Consider the following 21,179-nt stretch of genomic DNA (forward strand, 5'->3'; position numbering starts at 1 on the left):
GGACTCACGTCTGAGCAAACCCTGCCACACTTATGGCGGCCAAAGCGGTACAAAAGGGGGTGGTGATGGACGGAGCATCTGAACCAATCAAACACTCACACCCAGTCAAAAGATCTGGGTTTGATCCATCACCGTTCTTTAGCCCACTCTGCCACCCCAGTTCAGACATGGCTATATGCAAATCAGTCTGACCCTGTGCCTCATGGGAACAGTCCAGCCCGAACTGCCAAGCCATGCTTTCCCTGGACCGGAAACAAGCTTCCAAGGACCGGTTTCTGGCATTACAGCCGTCTTCAGCCCGGCTTGCTTGAATCCACTGGCAAAGTGAGCAAGGGACTCATGTCTGAGCATACCATGCTTCACTTAGGGCGGCCAAAGCGGTACAAAAGGGGGTGGTGATGGACGGAGCATCTGAACCAATCAAACACTCACACCCAGTCAAAAGATCTGGGTTTGATCCATCACCGTTCTTTAGCCCACTCTGCCATGCCAGTTCAGACATGGCTATATGCAAATCAGTCTGACCCTGTGCCTCATGGGAACAGTCCAGCCCGAACTGCTAAGCCATGCCTTCCCTGGACCGGAAACAAGCTTCCGAGGACCGGTTTCTGGCATTACAGCCGTCTTTAGCCCGGCTTGCTTGAATCCAGTGGCAAAGTGAGCAAGGGACTCACGTCTGAGCATACCCTGCCACACTTATGGTGGCCAAAGCGGTACAAAAGGGGGTGGTGATGGACGGATCATCTAAACCAATCAAAAACTCACACCCAGTCAAAAGATCTGGGTTTGATCCATCACCGTTCTTTAGCCCACTCTGCCACCCTAGTTCAGACATGGCTATATGCAAATCAGTCTGACCTTGTGCCTCATGGGAACAGTCCAGCCCGAACTGCCAAGCCATGCCTTCCCTGGACCGGAAACAAGCTTCTGAGGACCGGTTTCTGTCATTACAGCCGTCTTCAGCCCGGCCTGCTTGAATCCAGTGGCAAAGTGAGCAAGGGACTCACGTCTGAGCATACCCTGCCACACTTATGGCGGCCAAAGTGGTACAAAAGGGGGTGGTGATGGACGGAGCATCTGAAACAATCAAACACTCACACCCAGTCAAAAGATCTGGGTTTGATCCATCACCGTTCTTTAGCCCACTCTGCCACCCCAGTTCAGACATGGCTCTATGCAAATCAGTCTGACCCTGTGCCTCATGGGAACAGTCCAGCCCGAACTGCCAAGCCATGCCTTCCCTGGACCGGAAACAAGCTTCCGAGGACCGGTTTCTGGCATTACAGCCGTCTTCAGCCGGCTTGCTTGAATACAGTGGCAAAGTGAGCAAGGGACTCACGTCTGAGCATACCCTGCCACACTTATGGCAGCCAAAGCGGTACAAAAGGGGGTGGTGATGGACGGAGCATCTGAACCAATCAAACACTCACACCCAGTCAAAAGATCTGGGTTTAATCCATCACCGTTCTTTAGCCCACTCTGCCACCCCAGTAACTTTAGAGCACAAGTTAAAGTTATTCTACTTCCTGTTTAATAAAATATGGCCTTCGGAAGAGGGATTTTTGAGGCCAGAAAAAGGCTAGGCAGCAGGGTATCCCTACCCTGCCCCTTTAGATGGTATTTACCTTATTTTCAGGACATGGGCCGGAGTACTGAGTTTTAAAATAGCTGTCACCACATCATTGTGATGCTTTGGCAGCTAATTAGATCTTATCTTAAGATCTGTTGGCTCTACAGATCCTCTGTGGTATGAAATATACACAGTTTTTGAGCCTTAATTGCTCAAAAACTACTGAACGCATTCACACCAAATCACAAAAAGCACACTTTCCAAACCAAGATTGAGCTTTCTGTACAATTTGGTTAAATTCCATTAAACATTTTTGTTTGTTCAATTTTATGGAAAACTTAAAGGGTAAAATGAGTTTTGAGCCCCTCATTTTTTTAGCCCTGGTTTATGGGCCACCCCATACTTTCCAGAAAGGAGCATAGGTGAATGAGACATTTTGAGGAAAGTTTTGTGAAGATGCATCAAATGGAGCCAAAGGTATAAGCAAACTAAAATAAATGTCTTTCCTATTAATATGTGATCCTAACTATAACTACTCAGTGGCTAGTATTAGCACATCACATAAATGTAAATGTAAATGTAAATGTTTTTGAGCTTGTAAAGCGCACTGCTACCCGTCCATAGGTCTCCTGGCGCTGTATAACTCTGGGGAACCCGTCCTGGCTTTCCCTGTGGGATGGTCCCTTGCTGGGAGTCCCCAAGGTGGAGCCAGGCATCCCCGGAATTAGTGGGGCCATTGTGGAGATTAGGCAAGCTAATGCCCAGAGTTGCCGAGTGGAACCCCTGATTAGAGTAAGCACCGAAGCGAGAATTATCGAGTCCGCTGACCAAGGACCACAACATAAACGCTAAGGGCCTGCTACACGAAGGTAGTTACATGTAGTAGTTACAAATGCGCAGTCTCCAAATTTGGGTGGAGTCTCAGCATTGCAGAGAGTGCACGATGCAGAGATTCCACCCCAAGTGCGGAGACTGCCATGAGCTCTAAGACTCTGCACTCGTAAGTTTAACAAATGAAAGTACCTTCATGAATCGTGCCCTAAGTAGCATCCACCAAATAGGAATTACAATTTGTGCAATTCCATTTAGCCTTTTTTTGTTCCATTTCATGGAAAACTTAATGGGTAGAATGAGTTTTGAGCCCATAATTTTTCATAGCCCTGGTTTACAGGTCATCCCGAACTTTCCAAAAAAAAGCTGAGTTGGATGAGACTTGATTGGGGAATTTTCTGAAGATGCATCAAATGGAGCCAAAAGTATAAAGCAAACAAAAAAATGTATTTCCTATTAATATGTGGTCCTAACTATAGCTACCCAGTGGCTAGTATTAGCACATCACATAAACGCTAAGGGCCTGGTTCACGAAGGTAGTTGCATAGTGTAGTTACAAGTGCGGAGTCCACACACTTGGATGGAGTCTCAGCACTGCCGAAAGTGCACCATGCGAATATTTCACCCCGAGTGCAGGGACTCCGCCATGAGTGCAGAGACTCTGCATTTGTAGGTTTAACAAATGTATAATGCATGTTTAAATAATGATGCCACTTAAAATAATGTGATTTAAATTAAATAATGTATAATCCTATAACCCACAGATAAAATATTGGAAAGAGCCCTGCATATCAAAACTCAAAAGAGAAAACTGATAATGGGTCACATGGGAGATACTTACACTCAATAAAGTAAAATCTGCGGGGGAAAATGTATTATTTTAATGAATAATATGGAAGGCCTATGACAAAGCATGAAATTGTTGAATAACTTAGAGAGCATAATCAACCTCCAACATTACAGAAATCTACGACAGAAATGTATTACTAGACCTCAAGGAAGCATGTTCCCACAAGAGCTTACAGGAACAATTAAAAAAAAATGATACCAGTGGCCATAATACGTATTGGCATTGTTTGCACCTGGTGCAACCTTTGAAAAGTTGCGCCAGGCGCAAACAATGCCAACGCGCCCAGTTATGGTTAATGCGCTGCCCCCAGGGCAGCCGTGAACTCTCTCTGCACTGTGGTCAGCGTATTCATGTGAAAACACGGAGCAGCTGCTCCTTGTTTTCACGGTGCATGTGGCACCCACCTGCACTTTGAAACCGGTTTAGAGATCCTCTTGCAGCCGGGTGCAGTCAGTGACTGCACCCACCTGCAAGGGGATATCTGGGGGGGTCCATGGGACCCCCTCTACGCCCTGCAGAGGGCTGCTGTCGGGAGACCCACTGACAGTGTGCCACCTTTTAAATGGTGCACTGTCAGAGCGCCTCCTGAGGGCTTCTTTGACTCTGCGCCAGAGTCTGTAAAATGGCGCAGGCACATAGTCAAAGGAATGCCCTCTTTTGCATAGGACACCCCCTATGCAAATGAGGGAATACCCTCTGTTGATAGCGCTGGCGCTTTAACTACGCCAGTGCTATCGGTATTATAGAAGGGGATGCACAAGCGTCTGCGCACCCTTCTATAATACCAAAGTGCTATTATAGTGCCCCCATTGTTCTTTGTGTGCCCCCAGGGCATTGAGCCCCTGTGGCACTTACTGTAATAAGGGCCCAGATGTTCTTGATTATACACATGCCCATTCCATGGTATTGAAATATAAAAAAAAACTCTTAACCACAGCTACAATAGCAACAAATTAAAACCATGCTGCTCCAAAAAGACCCCAGAACATAATTTTCCCAACATCGTAACTATAATGCACAGCAACAAACCAACTGTGTGATAACAGCAAAACTGAAAGGACAATAGTTATTTATGTAACAGCTAGCAGCCTACTAAGACTAACTTAAAGCAACATGTGGAAGTTGAATGGTACATTTAAACCATGCCCTCCACCATTCACACAAATCTCCATAATACACTGTGAATACAACAATACAAATATATTGTTAATCGTCATACTTTTCTTATTAAAGTGCAACATACTACAAACTACTAACTGAAATAAAATTAAAACCTAGCATTTACTATCCTCCCCAAAAAATCAGTTTGAGCAAGAAATTAATATTACAATTTAAAAAATATGGCCACATACAGCTCTACAAGGGTTTGGCTATCATTTTAATCAAAGTATACAGAGACAACTCAAAAAATTAGCATTAGGGGCCTGATTACGATGTTGCTCAGAATGACCGTCCGACTCCCATGAGATTACGACCGAATAACCCACGAGCTCTGCACCCTCTGTATTATGTTGTATGCCAGGCAATTTTTCAAAGGCGTCGGACAGGGACTACTATGACACTACCGCGTCAGTTGTAAACGAGTCCAATGCGACTGCGTCAGTCGGAAAGGCTGTTCTATAGGGATTCCAACTCCGCAAATGCATCTGTTGTGCCACTGAATCGATTATGATGCATCCGATGCATTTGCGGTTCCATGGCGGCTTTTCTGCCACATGGCAAGTCTACATCACCGAAACTGATGCCAACTAACACAGCACCTACCACTGTATGCCTTCACAAAACTACACAGCTAATGTCATGTCAAAGACACAACTACCAATCCACCAATTAAAAAAAAAACCTTTCCAGACCATGATCCTTTGCTATCACAATCCAGCAGAGTCTGAAGGAGCACATTGTGGTTTCCAGTTACACTGCAGGCAGCCCTTCACACATTTATGCACTGCTATTTCATCACCCACTGCACATTTCACAGTTTTTAGGTTCTTTCTTTTCTTGTACACCTCTTCAATCTCACACACATACTACCACTCACTAATTTACAATGAGCAAAAAGAGGTAGCCACGTTTTTCAAATGAGGAGTTGACAGTGATGTGGATGAAATGATCAAAGTCGAGTCACAGTTATTTGGGACCCAAGTCCAGCAAACCTCCCCCCCCATCCCCAGAAACACCTGATGCGGGACAGGATAGTCAACAAGGAGTATGCAGTAGCCAGCACCCTGGGTACAATGCTGGATATCAGGAAGAGGGGGTGCAATGTCAGAAGTAGGGTAAAAATCATAGTCAACAGAAATCACCCTGGTCGCACAATGGACTGGCGGTGGCTCTCCCATGCTACCCATTTCTTTTACTGCCTGGGAGGAGAAGGTGCATGCCATCATGCTGCAGGAGAGGTTTTTTGGAATACTTGAAGGAATGGAGTCTGGTAAGTGACCACCAAACATCAGCCACACGTAATCCATGACACCTTAGCACACATAACTGTAATTGTACAAGTTTAGTAATTATGATTAATTTTAAATGAAGCAGTAGCCAAAGTATTGTAGATGTGTAACTAATGCTGACAATCAGCACATGAACATGCAAACTTAGACAAACAATCTCATTTACAATTGTCTACATGTACGCTGTCAGTGTATACCAATTAACCCATTATGGCACCAACATCAACATTCCCAAAAATGGCTGTTAATTAGAGTAAGTAATTACCAGGTATCTAATGACAACCACTTCATCAAGTAATTATATCTCGCAACAGGAAAGGACTACACATACTATCAGCCACTCACACTCCACCTAAGAGCAACAGCCTCATGTGTCAGCCATCTCTCCTCAGAACTTCCCCTCACTTGCTGGAAGCAATAGGCCCAGGTGGGCTAGGTGTGCTGGGTGGAAGGAGGGCTCAATGCACTGACCACACATCCCAGCATGACATCTACCCCAAACTACAGGCACTTATGTCAGCCATCTTGCTACTACATTCCCCCTCACTGTCAGGAAGTCACTGTTCAAGTGGGGGGAGAGTGGAGTCTTAGAAATGACCACACATGAGCACGCCTTCTACTCCAAACTACTGGCACCTGGGTCAGCCGACTCTCTATCTTCACTCTCTCTCACTGACAGGAAGTCACGGGGCAAGTGGGGGGAGGGAGGATCATCAGAAATGACCACACATCCCAGCAGTCCTTCAACTACAAACTACAGGCACCTGGGTCAGCCATCTCTCTATCACCACTCATCATCATTGGCAGGAAATCAGTGGTCAAGTGGGGAGGAGGAGTGTTGGAAATAACCACTAGTCCCAGCAGTCCTTCTAACACAAGCTCAAAGAATCAGTCACCAGTAATGTACCTCCAAAACCATTTACCTCACATCTCACTATGGAGTATAATGTAACAATCACTGAGCTCTGTCTACACAATGCTATGCACATACACATGTGCCTAATTAGGCTGATGTACCTCAGTCTCTTGAGTAGAAAAGAATGATTTCAGCAGTCACACCATGAATAATTTTTACTGGAAAATACACAAACTGTACGGGCTTAGACTGTAACATAAATGTGTCTGGTGATCTAGAAACCATGCACAGCACACTGGAATAACATCAAATAACATTTCTAATTGGGGACTATGTTTGTCATGCCAATTATTTAGACGTGGAGCTCACTAATCCTCAAGTGTCATCTACAGAGTGTCAGGTACAAGTCACTGTCAGCAGACATGTTGCAAATACATTTGAGAACATGACCATATCAGCCCAGAGGTGGAGCAAAACCATAATCCATAGCATAATGAAGTTGCATTGGTAAAGCCAAAAAAGGGTTAACACAATAGGGATTCATCCATCTAAAACTGTTTTAGGATCCAGAGATTTACTGAATGTGTACCAGTTGTGGTACAATGTATGATCACATATTTTACAATGTCATATCTGTACCAACAGGGTGATCTGGGAACACCGAACAACAAGAGAGATACCAGAAGTCTGTGTACAGGAGCCTAGATAGTACTCATTCTGTAAAACAAAACCAACAGGTTAATGTTCACCACAATCCGAATTGGCGTGTGAAAGCGGGAGAAGAGAATGGATCAAAGAAATAGCCCCGAAGGTGCTAGGAGAAAATCCCCATCAGCCCTCTCAATAGCGGAGTTTCGTCATCTGGGTAGTATGGTTGACAAAAGGAGTGTCCAGAGTGCCCTTCCTTAGGAACAACCCAAGGCTAGCATAACTTGGACCATCACGTTGACCCTCAACCAACAGAGATGCAGACTGAAAGGGTTAAGTTGCAGTGCTCAGAAAATGTGAAACAGGAAAAGAACCAAAATTCATAATCCAAGTGTTCTAAAAATACCTACCTTGATGTCATAGGAAAAACTTTATTGGGTCTGACCATCAAGGTGGTATGGTTAAAAGCAGAGTGAAAAATAGCATGCAAGAAATTGCTATTCACCATGAATCTTATTTGGTCGACATGTTTCAGCCTGCATAGGCTTTCTTCAGGACCTATGATGCACTACTGCAACATCAAAATACTGTGTAAAAGAACTTACTGTGTAAAAGAAATTCAATAAGTGATTCAAACTCCTCTATAGTAGGGAGTAGGATATCTTCTCCTGCATATAAAACAATTGAAAAAATATACCAATGGTACTCATTATTGCTATTGCAAAAGGAAACTCATAAGTGTCTAGTACACTATCGATTCCTATGTTGATCCACTCACCCAAATTCTAGGGAGGAATAACCTCACCTCACCTGGCACTTGCTCACAGTGAAGGAGGCCACGCACTAAAAAAGAAGGAAATAAGAGAACATACGTTTCATTTTAAGATCAAAGAAAATTTAGACTCTGATGGCCAACTACAGGTGGCAACAAACGGGGGTAAAAGGTAGCGATAACACACCTTGACAAGAGGGCATCCTATGGGTAGGAAATGTATTGCAAAATACCAACCACATTGTTTTTATCAAGACCCATGTAGGCAACCCAACAAGCCCTCCACTCAACAGACCCAGGAATAAACCCAGATCCAAGTCTCCACAAATTGAATTACAAAAATGTGAGACAAAGAACACCAATCTCAGAGAAATTCCCTGGTGTCCAGATGGTTAGTGAGGAACAAAGGGGGCAGGGTCCTGAGCTGTCCAGTGGCTGCTGCCACTGGACATTAACCTGTTGGTTTTGTTTTACAGAATGAGTACTATCTAGGCTCCTGTACACAGACTTCTGGTATCTCTCTTGTTGTTCATTGCTTAGTTGGGGGGACAAGGTACCTAGATAGTCTATAAATACTTTTCCCCTTAGGCCCTCCCCTACCTAGTTTGTTCTGTTCTGACTGTGCAGCCAAGGCTGCGGGCCTCTCTTCTTTCTCTTTTTCTTGATTGTGCACCAATCTGGGTGCTCTCCATACGTATTCGTTGCCTTTGATCTCAACGCAATGGCTGACTTTGGGGGTCTTGGTTTCGATGACGACACTTTGGCATCTATTCTCACTGACAATCCCAGTATGTTAGATCAAATTCCCACACCTACCCCACCAACTATAGGTGATTGGGATACAGTTCTCAATTTGAAGAAGAGCCACTCTAGGACTATTATACACGGCCAAATTATGGCCGAATATTTACATGGTAAGTGTGCCCCCACGGGCCTTATAGTCACCAATGCGCCAAGGCTTTTTTTGACGGACAAGACCTTCATTAGGGACTGGTCCCTGATAGCCTGGCGTTGTACCAGGGATTGGCTCATTCTGATTATCGCCACTGCAAAGAAAATTGCAGACGCCATTCTGGTAGAAATTCAGGTCCTGGAAGGTCAGATAAAAACAACACTTACCACTAAAAGATTCGAAAAACAGCAGGAAGATTCCAATAAGGCCAACAAAGAGTACAAAGACCCTATTTTCTTTGCTAAAATAGAAAAATTTAAGAAAGATCTGGCTAAGTTCTCACACGAGAAAGTATATCCCTACACGAGTGAGAATTACACTCCCACCGATGTGAACAAACAGAAACAGGCACACGGATCTTCCTATGCCACATCCTCGGATGCAGAATCCTCTGATTCGGATAGTGGTGGAAACAACCCAGGAAAAGGGAGAAACCGTGGGGGTCGACCGAATCGCAGACACAACACACGTGGCAACATGTATCAGGCAGGACCGTGGTGGCCACCGTCCCCGTGGGGTTATCCACAATTTCCAATGCCCATGACAAACTACCCCATGCAACCACAGTATTCTTACAATCAGCCCCCTTTTTTAGGACAGGGCCGGGGAGGCAATCGGGGCAGACGGAGAGGGCAGAACCCAGGTCAAGTCCAATGGGCAGACAATCTTTGATTCTAAATGAACCAGGAGATACGGAACCAACAAGGGATACATCTGATACCATCGATGACCTTGTTGTGAACCTGAGTGCGCGGACACTTTCCCCCCCAGAGAAAGCTGTGCTCAATAAGGGTCTTGGATTTGTTCCTACTAACGCTGGCGAACCGTTCAAAATCCGAGAGGAGATGGAGCGTTTTTTTAGGACAGTCAGACTACATTTTTTCTTCAAAAACAAGGAACAGGATACTAGTCTGGATACCAACACTGGACTCAAGGTCAAGTCTACTTTTATGCCCTTGCTTCAGCAGGTACCCCCTAAAGTTGGAGCTTTTGAAGCAGCAGTACTACATGACATGAGAGCGTTGAATTTCTCGGGTCATGGAGGTTATCAAAACCTTTCTAAGAGAGAGAGAGCTGCACTTGAGACTTTGTCTAGAGATACTGGGATTACAATCAAACCAGCAGACAAGGGTGGGGCCACTGTGATTCAGGACACCACAGCTTATCGCACAGAATGCCTAAGACAACTGGGTAACACCCAGTTCTACACATTGCTTGACCAGGATCCCACGGCGAGGATTACGAATGAGATTAAACATCTGGTAGAGGAAGCGGGCTCAGAAGGATGGATCACTTCCCAAGAGGCGACCTATTTGGTGGCCAAGTCTCCCACCATCCCTTACTTCTACACACTACCAAAGGTGCATAAGCCGACCAGACCACCTCCGGGTCGGCCAATCATCTCTGGGATTGGTTCTCTCTTAGAACCCTTGTCATCATTTGTAGATGTTTTCTTACACCCTCTGGTTAAGAAAATGCCGTCATACCTTCAGGACACCAAGGATGTCCTTCGCTTGCTGCCAGGGGTAGATTTCAATACGGATTCGGACGTCTTAGCCAGCTTTGATGTAGAATCACTGTACACCTGCATACCCCAGAGAGAGACGCTACAAACCATTCAAGAACTCCTTGAAGAATCTCCCCCGGACAGTGTGACGCCTGTCCATTTTATAACAGAACTGGCCAGGATCGCGATGACGGAGAACTTTTTTGCTTTTGAGGATTCCCTATATCTACAGACATCTGGGACCTCAATGGGCAGCAAGTTTGCGCCAAGTCTGGCGAATCTCTACATGCACAGTTTTGAAACCCAGCATGTATTGAGTGCCACCAACCCACACCACCAACATTTGGTGGTGTGGAAAAGGTATATAGACGACATTTTGGTGGTTTGGCGGGGTGATGAACATTCCTTGTCAACTTTCCACCTTTGGCTCAATGGCCTTAATCCTTTCTTAAAGTTCACCCTTGAACAGAGTAAAGACCAACTACCATTCTTGGATTTAGTGATCTTTCCACATGATGGTCATTTGGCCAGCTCCCTTTACAGGAAGCCGATGGTGCGGAACTCACTTTTAAGGTTTGACAGTCATCATCCCCGCTCACTAAGGGAAAATCTCCCTTTTGGACAGTTTTTGAGAGTGAGGAGAAACTGTTCAGACGTGTTAGATTTCCGAGTTCAGGCTAAGGACCTCTCTACTAGATTGAAACTGCGACAGTACCCCAGTCGCCTGATCAGAACATCATGTAAACGGGCCTCAAATAACCATCGTGAGTCTCTGTTAGAGGCACCGGTAGAGAAGCCACCTTTGAGTCAATTGGTTTGTGTTACGACTTTTAACACTTCTTCGTCGAAACTACAGAAAATTATCAGGCAGAAGTGGAAGATTCTGAACAGTTCTGGCGATAAGATTCCCTTACCACTCTTTTCGTTCAAAAGAGGAACGAATCTGAAGGACGAGTTGGTCCACACCAGACCACAACGAGTGATGGATGAATCCACATCCACCCTGTGGAATCTTCCACCTGTACAGGGGCACTACCCGTGTGGGAACTGTTCGGTCTGTCCACAGACTAAGAAGACCTTATCAGTGGATATAGGTACCTCTCGACCATGGATACTCACACGCCACACAAATTGCAACAGCGAGAGAGTTATATACCAGATCACGTGCCCGTGTGGGTTAAGATACATAGGGATGACAACGAGGAAAATAAAATTACGCGTCCAGGAACATAAGAGCACGATTAGACGCAGTAAACAAGCTACTCGGCTCACATCCCATTTCATCCAGGCTAAGCATCAGGCGAATGACCTTGAGTGGGTGGTCCTAGAACAACCACACATACCTAATCATATAACGGACATCTCCCAGTTTCTACTCAGAAGGGAGCAAAGATGGGTGTACAAACTGAAGAGCGACACGGAGGGGCTGAATGATGATATTCCTTGGTTGCAACTCTGAGTACTTATCTTCAGTCTTTCATCTCTACAACACTGTATATGTTATTCTTTAATTGATTTTTGGAGTCCTGGGTACATTTCAATGTGACCAAAGTGGTCCTCTGTCTCATTAAGAACAAAGAGACTGTACTCGCACTGGGCTCTGGCTCTCTGTACTTTGTTGGCCTTTACACGTTGGATATTTAAATATGGTCTACACAGATTTGGCTCAGGTTGTTAAATATACCATCTTATTAAATATACCATCTTTTTGAACAACACCCAGGGAGCTTTCATATGACCAACCGTTTTCCGTGAATGTTGGACGGTTTTCACGGCGGGTCTTATGACTCAGCAGGTATGAGCCCCACTTAGCTTTGCCTAGTATGCTTTTGGTTGATGAGGCTCCCTTATGTCTAAACTGACCCGGGAGATCACTGTTTCCAAACGGGTGAATCGACCGTGAGTATTTTTACATCTGACGGTCTGACCAACATCGGGATCATGGCTGGGTAGTCTTCATTTATTGGACAGAGTGGCGTTTGATCACTTACAGTGTTGGTATGGTTATAAACAATGATGGTGCGGCGTGTATAGTTTGTAAACACACGGCCCTCTTTTCATTGGCCCACTGCTATCCAATAGCTTGATTGTACGGACCCAGTCACCCAATCAGGGTTAACTGGGTTCGTCAAGGCCACGGAAGGCGCGCAGTCTGAGCAATACAGGAATGCGTTTTTTCCGTACAAGAGCAGCCACACCACTTGTGTAAGAGACGGACATCCGTCCGGTTTTGGTGGATCGGGTTCCGCATGTTGACATGACCCGATGCGGGTACTTGTAGACAACGTGAAGGAAACGAGTGCGGCAATCTGATTGGCCCCGAGTAAACCAATAGCGGGGCTCCGTTCAGCAGGGCAGCCAATCAGGGCTCAGTTCTTGCGATTTGGAGTCAGTAGAGTTGGCTATACTTCTGATTGGACGCAAGAGAGACGAGCGGTTTTCTCTCACGTCCGCAGCTTGGGTATTTCTTCCTTTTTGACACACGATGTCCTCACCTCCCCCTCGGCTCACTGCTCTGAGCGAGGCAACGACGGAGAGGTTAGGACGCTGGTCTCTCGCTTTCTGAAGGATTGCAATGGGTTTGGGAGGAGCAGCAGCCACTGGACAGCTCAGGACCCTGCCCCCTTTGTTCCTCACTAACCATCTGGACACCAGGGAATTTCTCTGAGATTGGTGTTCTTTGTCTCACATTTTTGTAATTCAATTTGTGGAGACTTGGATCTGGGTTTATTCCTGGGTCTGTTGAGTGGAGGGCTTGTTGGGTTGCCTACATGGGTCTTGATAAAAACAATGTGGTTGGTATTTTGCAATACATTTCCTACCCATAGGATGCCCTCTTGTCAAGGTGTGTTATCGCTACCTTTTACCCCCGTTTGTTGCCACCTGTAGTTGGCCATCAGAGTCTAAATTTTCTTTGATCTTAAAATGAAACGTATGTTCTCTTATTTCCTTCTTTTTTAGTGCGTGGCCTCCTTCACTGTGAGCAAGTGCCAGGTGAGGTGAGGTTATTCCTCCCTAGAATTTGGGTGAGTGGATCAACATAGGAATCGATAGTGTACTAGACACTTATGAGTTTCCTTTTGCAATAGCAATAATGAGTACCATTGGTATATTTTTTCAATTGTTTTATATGCAGGAGAAGATATCCTACTCCCTACTATAGAGGAGTTTGAATCACTTATTGAATTTCTTTTACACAGTAAGTTCTTTTACACAGTATTTTGATGTTGCAGTAGTGCATCATAGGTCCTGAAGAAAGCCTATGCAGGCTGAAACATGTCGACCAAATAAGATTCATGGTGAATAGCAATTTCTTGCATGCTATTTTTCACTCTGCTTTTAACCATACCACCTTGATGGTCAGACCCAATAAAGTTTTTCCTATGACATCAAGGTAGGTATTTTTAGAACACTTGGATTATGAATTTTGGTTCTTTTCCTGTTTCACATTTTCTGAGCACTGCAACTTAACCCTTTCAGTCTGCATCTCTGTTGGTTGAGGGTCAACGTGATGGTCCAAGTTATGCTAGCCTTGGGTTGTTCCTAAGGAAGGGCACTCTGGACACTCCTTTTGTCAACCATACTACCCAGATGGCGAAACTCCGCTATTGAGCGGGCTGATGGGGATTTTCTCCTAGCACCTTCGGGGCTATTTCTTTGATCCTTTCTCTTCTCCCGCTTTCACACGCCAATTCGGATTGTGGTGAACATTAACCTGTTGGTTTTGTTTTACAGAATGAGTACTATCTAGGCTCCTGTACACAGACTTCTGGTATCTTTCTTGTTGTTCATTGCTTAGTTGGGGGACAAGGTACCTAGATAGTCTATAAATACTTTTCCCCTTAGGCCCTCCCCTACCTAGTTTGTTCTGTTTCGATCTGGGAACACCTCCATGCAGATTGCAGAAACCAGGCGGCTGAGTCTCCAACCCTGAATGAGGTCCCCGGCAAAGAAAACTCTCCTGTACCTTTGTATAAGGAGGAGGAACCAAGCCCATCAGGTTTGGCTCTGAAGACGGCACCAGCAGGCCCAGCAGGATCCACTGTGACATCTTCCATCTCAGCTCCCAACACACAGCGGGCCTCTACCACAACAGATACACCATCAACCACTGGCAACAACATCACCACAGCAAGACAGTCCACTCTGGAGTTGATAAACACAGACTCAGGCAATGAGAAAGGAGGATCATGTTCAACTGTGCAGGCACAAACTACGCCAGCCCGTGGGGGTAGGGGTGGTGGGTGGAGATGTTTGGATCCACGTTAGCAAAAAACTGGTGCCACTGATGCCCAGGCCAACCTCTTTTGGGTACTGAATGCCTATGAGGGGTACAGGGGAGCATTGAACAACTGCAGGCTTCCCAAGACCAAAGACTTGAGTGCTTCAGTGAGCAAATGGACGAGGTCATAGGGGTGTTGAGGGAGATCAGTACCACCCTCAGCCAGGCATTTTCACAGACAAGCACCCTTCCCTGAAGGATGTTTCCATCTGTGACCTAAACATCTGCGCAAGCCACAGGGAGTTGCGCTGAGTCTGGTGGAGTATCCTTAGTACACAATAAGCCTGCAGTGGTTCCCCCCCAAACATGGGGTGGGTTGTCCAAAGAAAGATAAGGGAGGTTCGGATGGCAAAGCACAACCCCCAGCCAGTAAAAGACAGTCACCTGATATCCTTCTTTTAGCGCTAACTGTTCACTTTGTTGACTATTCATAAAAATTGTACCACATCAGATGGCAGTACACTGTTGGACTTTGGACTCCAATAAATGTGGCGAATATTTGTTGGATTTCAACCAACAACAGTCAATTTCTATGATTTCATGTTTTTTTATACTGATCCGTATTGTGTGTCATCGCCTATTAACCATGTTTGTCAAATAAAAATACTTTGTACATCAACACCAGCTAATGTTGTACCTTTGACATCTATCTCAAATTGTTGTAAGTCTCATGTGATCGCTCTGATGAAAGAGTAATCAAACTAGATCAACAAGTACATGTGATTGTACCTTACGTGCAACAAAGTAAATCAAATGTGGCACCACAAGATAATCATACAGATTCAGAATATCATACAAACTTTAGTCCACTGTACCTATTAACAGATATTCAATTGTATGAGCAATCATCACAAGTTGACATCCCACTCAACAATCTATGCCACCAACCTATTTTGTCATGTTTAATCAAATAAAGAACAATTTAGAAGGAGCTACATCAGACAATGCAAACTTCAAAGCGAAACACACATTTCATTTTTCGTGAACATCTGGTAGCAGATAACAAACATCTTAAATGCCATACACAATCAGTAGACAAAAGCAAATCAAACAGGACTGTACTACTGGCCAGTGTGAAAGGCCCCATTACAACAAGTTGTGCTGCGTCTTTAGGTAGGTTACAAGCATAAGTCAGTGGTGTGGAACTTGCACAGTGAGATACAATGAGAACACATATCTACAGCTATATCAAGTTTTCCTACATTGTTTATGAAGGTGATATGAATGGAAATTATCACGGTCTATCCCCACAACCGCATTGTTTTTGGCACATGATGGTACACATACTGCAAAACAAAGTATACACGATGGGATGATAGTCCGTTGTCAGTGTAGCAACTTCAATTCCTACTATTGCAAGCAGGTCTCATAACAGATATGTATCCTTAAAGTCTTTGCAAGGCATTCCCAGGATCATTCAATGTTCAGGTTGTACTCAGGCACAGAATCATATGCTTGGTGATGGTACAACTCAGAAACTCCCCATAGTTGATGACATGACAAAGTGAACTGAAACAACAAAATGAAGGACAAATCATGTCTCACAAGTAAGCAAGTAAAAGCAAACTGAAAATTCAGCTAGAACAATGTCACAATTAAAACTAGTTAGGCAGGAATCACACAGTGTGCATGTAAATATAACCATATCCCAAACCTGTCCTGCATAAACATTGACACACTTATCCTGCACTCTGATTTGTACATACACGTAGTCCACACAGCTTCACAACAACAAACACTACTGAAATGGAAATACATCTCTGTGCATATGAAAAGAAGTTGTTGATAAGCTGCTGTCACAGGTTAACTCCTTCCTCCTCACCACTGTCATCATTGTCCAGTCCCGGATCCTCAGTCTGTGGCACTTGCTGGTCTACTTCATCTTCAATCAGAGGGATGCTCTTCCTAATTGCCAGCTTGTGGAGCTTGCAGCAGACAACAGTGATCTGGCATACTTTCTTTTCCAGGAGAATATTGTAGGGCTCCTCCTGTTTTGGAAAGACAGCAGAATCTTGCCTTCAGGTGGCCAAAAGTTGGCTCCACTATCTGCCTTATCCTCCCAAGGGCATTATTGCAGCGGACTACTCCTGAGATCACTGGATTCCACAATGGCATTAGTTACCATGTCTGTTTGGGGTATTCTGTGTCTCCTAAATGGAAGATAGAAATGAGTATGATGTTCAAGGAAACATTCACTTAGTGGACACACGAAACCACTCACAAAAAACATCATAAAACAGTTTACTTACCATCAAGCCAGGCCTGCTCTGGAAGTAGTTGAGTTATCAAGTGGGGTATGACTCTGTTCTGTAGAATGTGCGTGTTGTGGGCTGATCTGGGAAATCTGGCACAGACATGGGAAATACACATATCTGGCAAACACACCACCTGTACATTGATTGAGTGGAAATACTTCCTTTTCCAATATACTTGCTCATTGGCCTGTGGTGGAATCAAAGCAATATGTGTCCCATCGATTGCTCCAATGCCAAGTGGGATTCATCCAAACCCATTAAATTCAGCTTTGATATTGGTCAATTCCCCTGGTTTGGGAAACTTAATGTGGCTGTCCATGTGTCTGGTCAATGACTGCAGTACATCCAGAAGTACATTGCTAAACATAGGCTGCGACATTCTGCCAGATATTTCTACTGTGTACTTCAATAACCCCTGTGGCCAAGAAATGCAGTACTGCCATCACCTTATCTTTGGGTGTCAGTGATGTAGGGTAGTAGTGATGTGGATGCAATGAAGGTCCCAACTGCTGGAACAAATCCTTTATTTTCGCCTTATTGAGACAGGATTTTCTGATCATGTCCCTCTCTTCCATGACTTGTAGATCTGGAAAGGGCATATAGAGGGGAGGCTGTCTTACGGCTCATCCCCGATACCTATCTGTGGAGTGTCAACACAGTAGGTGTTAGATCACAATGTCCCCAGCAACATGTACTTAAACAAACATCAAAGACCAAGTAACCACACACGACATTCCATGGCAGTGCAAACCAGATTTCACATAACAAAAAGATTATAAATATACCATAGCATACATGTCATTTCTGAATATGTATCAACTGTAAAGTCACACAGGAAGGAAAGTACACTAGACTCATATCACTAGTGACAGATTTTTTGAGGCAAAATCAAGCAGGATATAGTCCAAATCTCACAAGCCAAGAACACATGACTTAGGTATTTTTGATGATTGAGAACATTTTCTCGTAAACACAGTAGGATCATGTTGTGTATCACATCATGCACACCACATACATCTTGAGTTTCACTCAGCGCTTCATGCAGACAAATGTTACATGTTGGACAGTCTCATGTTGTCATGTCTGCATTGCACATACAATGACATACACAACCCATTGACAAATTTGTACATATTTCTTAATATGCAGATGTACACTTAAGTATAGTACACAAAGACCACTTGCAATGTCCTATTTATTTCCAATGCCTCAGTAAGGCGCTGGAACATTTGAGTGTATTGGCCCTCTGGGGAAGTAGGATACATCAGACACACACCCCTTTCCACCTGGACATCACACATATTGTACACTGGGTGACAGTGGTTTCCAAAACTGTTATATGGTGTATTTACACCTGTTAATAAACATGGGCTGCATACAGCCAGAGTGAAAGTTGAAAATCAGAAACGGTGCTGTCTACTTTCAAGTTCCTTTAGCCTGCCAACAAGTGTTTCAGGGTCCTCTCAAGGTGACTTCATCATGGTAGTGTGAGTATTTGATTTATATGCTTCTTCAACTCACAATATAGTTCATCCAGGCATGGTGTAGTACAAAACAACAACATTTGCAATTTTGTTGTCACCCACCGAACCTTCATTCAGAAGTCGCAGTAGGCGGTTCAGAACTGAGGCAGACAAAGCCATAGGCTGGAACTTGTTATGGTCACAGTTGCAGCTCTGTGATTTGTCCACCTACAGTGAAGACCAACGCTGTGAACTTCCATTGGTAATGTAGCAAGCTTACTTGTGGACTGCTAGCTATTTTGAACCCTGCAGTAGGCGGGGTGTCAGTCAGAAATTGAATCCATTGGACGACATTGGAAAATGCGACAGACGCGGACCTGTCCCTTTAACCACCCGCACAGAAGGCCACCTATGCGATCTAGATATAAGTCTTGTGTTTTGCAATACAGATCACTTGCCTTCAGAACCTGTAGTTCTACAGACCTCCCCATCTCTCTGCCACTGTTCACATCCTCTGGGAGCTACAATGTCTCACTGTACAGGAAGCAGGGTACCTGCCTTCACACCAGAGGAGCTGCAGATGATGGTTGACATTGTCTTTCCCCTGTACAAGCAGCTGTATGGCACACCAAAGGAGTAGGTGAGAACACTTCAGACAGATTAAATATATTTTAAGTGTCTGCTAACCATCCACATATGGCTGATTGTTGCAATGATACACACAGCAGAATGTGTAGCCAATTGTTTAAAAGTGTGATTGGAAACGTAATGAACAGGTTCACTGCTGTATGAGTGTCATTACTGGTGTGGACTTTATATCACTGTCCTCATATGAATATCTCATCATCAACTGCAAACTTTGTATGGTTTAATAGTTAGGCATGTACACATTAATTTGACATAATGATACCTTGTTTTCTGGCATATTTCAAAATAAATTTGCCTGTGGAGTCACAGCTAATCTAACTCTAATGGTGAATGTGAAATGTCATATGCATATGTGGTTAAGTTGTTAATGTATACAGTCACATACAGAATGTAATATCAGCGTTTTGTCTGTTATGTCGCAAGCCCTCACATAGCAAATCACAGTGCTCAACAATGGTCATGTCATATGTGGGAATACGACCAGGTATATGGGTTATAATGTCCATTCAGGCTATTTGTAGATCATGTTCAACAATGTTTTATTGACACAGTATAATCATTGGTAAAACCATACTAGGTAGGTGTATGTCCAGGGCCAAAATGGTGCTGTTCCCTTCCACAGAAGACATAGCTGTGCTGAGGTTAGCAGTTGTGAGATTTCATGCCACCTGTGTTGTTCTCCCACTCACAGTGTAGTGAGAGGAGTTGCATAGTCAATTAGGGTCAGGTTAAAGTGTGGTGCCAACAGGAAATGAAAATCTGTTCTGAAATATGTAAATATTGCATGTTTGACAACAGGTGCAGTGTTGAGAATTCTAGTTTGCTAACTTGAATATTGGTTAAGCTAGCTATTCATGACCTATGTGATGAAGTACCTGGATATGTACATCTTGCATGTGTACGAAGTATCTGATACCATGTCATCCTTACAGGTCAACGCCCATCAGAAGGTTATCCTGTGGAGGACCAATGCCCGGAAGGTGTGTTCCCTGGGAGTCACACATCGGTGAAGTGGCCACTGCCGAAAACAGTGGCAGGACCTGAGAGGTGGGCGAAGAAGATCGCCGTAATCCAGCTGGGTCTGACACCTCCAGACAGGAGGGGTGTGTGCCGCACACTGACCCCTTAATGAGTTGCATCCTGACGGTGGCCTATCCCAACCTTGATGGGCAGTTGAAACCCAGAGAGCAGTAAGGAGAGGGTGAGTGTGTGCCTTGATGAACTTTGTACAATACCATGCATGTTCACGCATTGCAGCAGTGTTATGACTTTTAGGTTTTGCGACAATCAAGACACATGTAATGTGTAACATGTAGCATATGCAGCAAGGGTTGTTGGTGCATGGTTAGGTCCCTTGAATCAGGGACATGTAGGGCTAAAAGAGGCTGGGTATTGCCAGTAGTGCCATTCTATTGTATAATAGACACATGACAACACAATGTGGAAGAAAAAAACCTTTACATATTTTTGTGAAGCGCAACATAGTTCATCCCAAATACAATTGTTTGCTGGTCTCTGTATTTAGCCAACAACAATATTGTGTTATTTGATGCTTGTGGACTTGAATGTGACATGCCATGCAATGCATCCAGGTATCAGGCACTGTGTAATTGATCTGTTAAACATTTCACATACAGCACTGGTGCTATCTGTTGTCCAATGGAGCAGCTGGCAATATTTAGACGTATGTGTATTGATGTCATATGTCAGACTGGACCTTACCATAAGTCAGTGACAGAATACATCCGGTCTAATTTTAAGCAGATTCCATGTTTTGAAATGTTGTGTAGATAACAACAGATGTAGGAGAGTGCCTAACAAAGTAGGTGTTAGGTGGAAATGGGGGGTAACTACATGGATTTGAAAGTTACACATTCCCAAGAGTATTGATGGTTGTTACAAGGGGCATTAATATTTTTAGGAAACTAAAACTATGGTTTAGGACTGTAACTCAGATATATGGAAATGTGGCATCACTGACATCAAGGAAAAACAGATATATTCAGGTGAAGAACACCATGGCATCTACGCTGGACAGTTTGTGAATGATGAGATTTATCAAGGAAGCATAGGTTGACTTGTCCTTGTGAGATGT

Source organism: Lissotriton helveticus, chromosome 8, assembly GCF_964261635.1.
Source record: "Lissotriton helveticus chromosome 8, aLisHel1.1, whole genome shotgun sequence".
In the NCBI taxonomy this organism is placed as follows: Eukaryota; Metazoa; Chordata; class Amphibia; order Caudata; family Salamandridae; genus Lissotriton; species Lissotriton helveticus.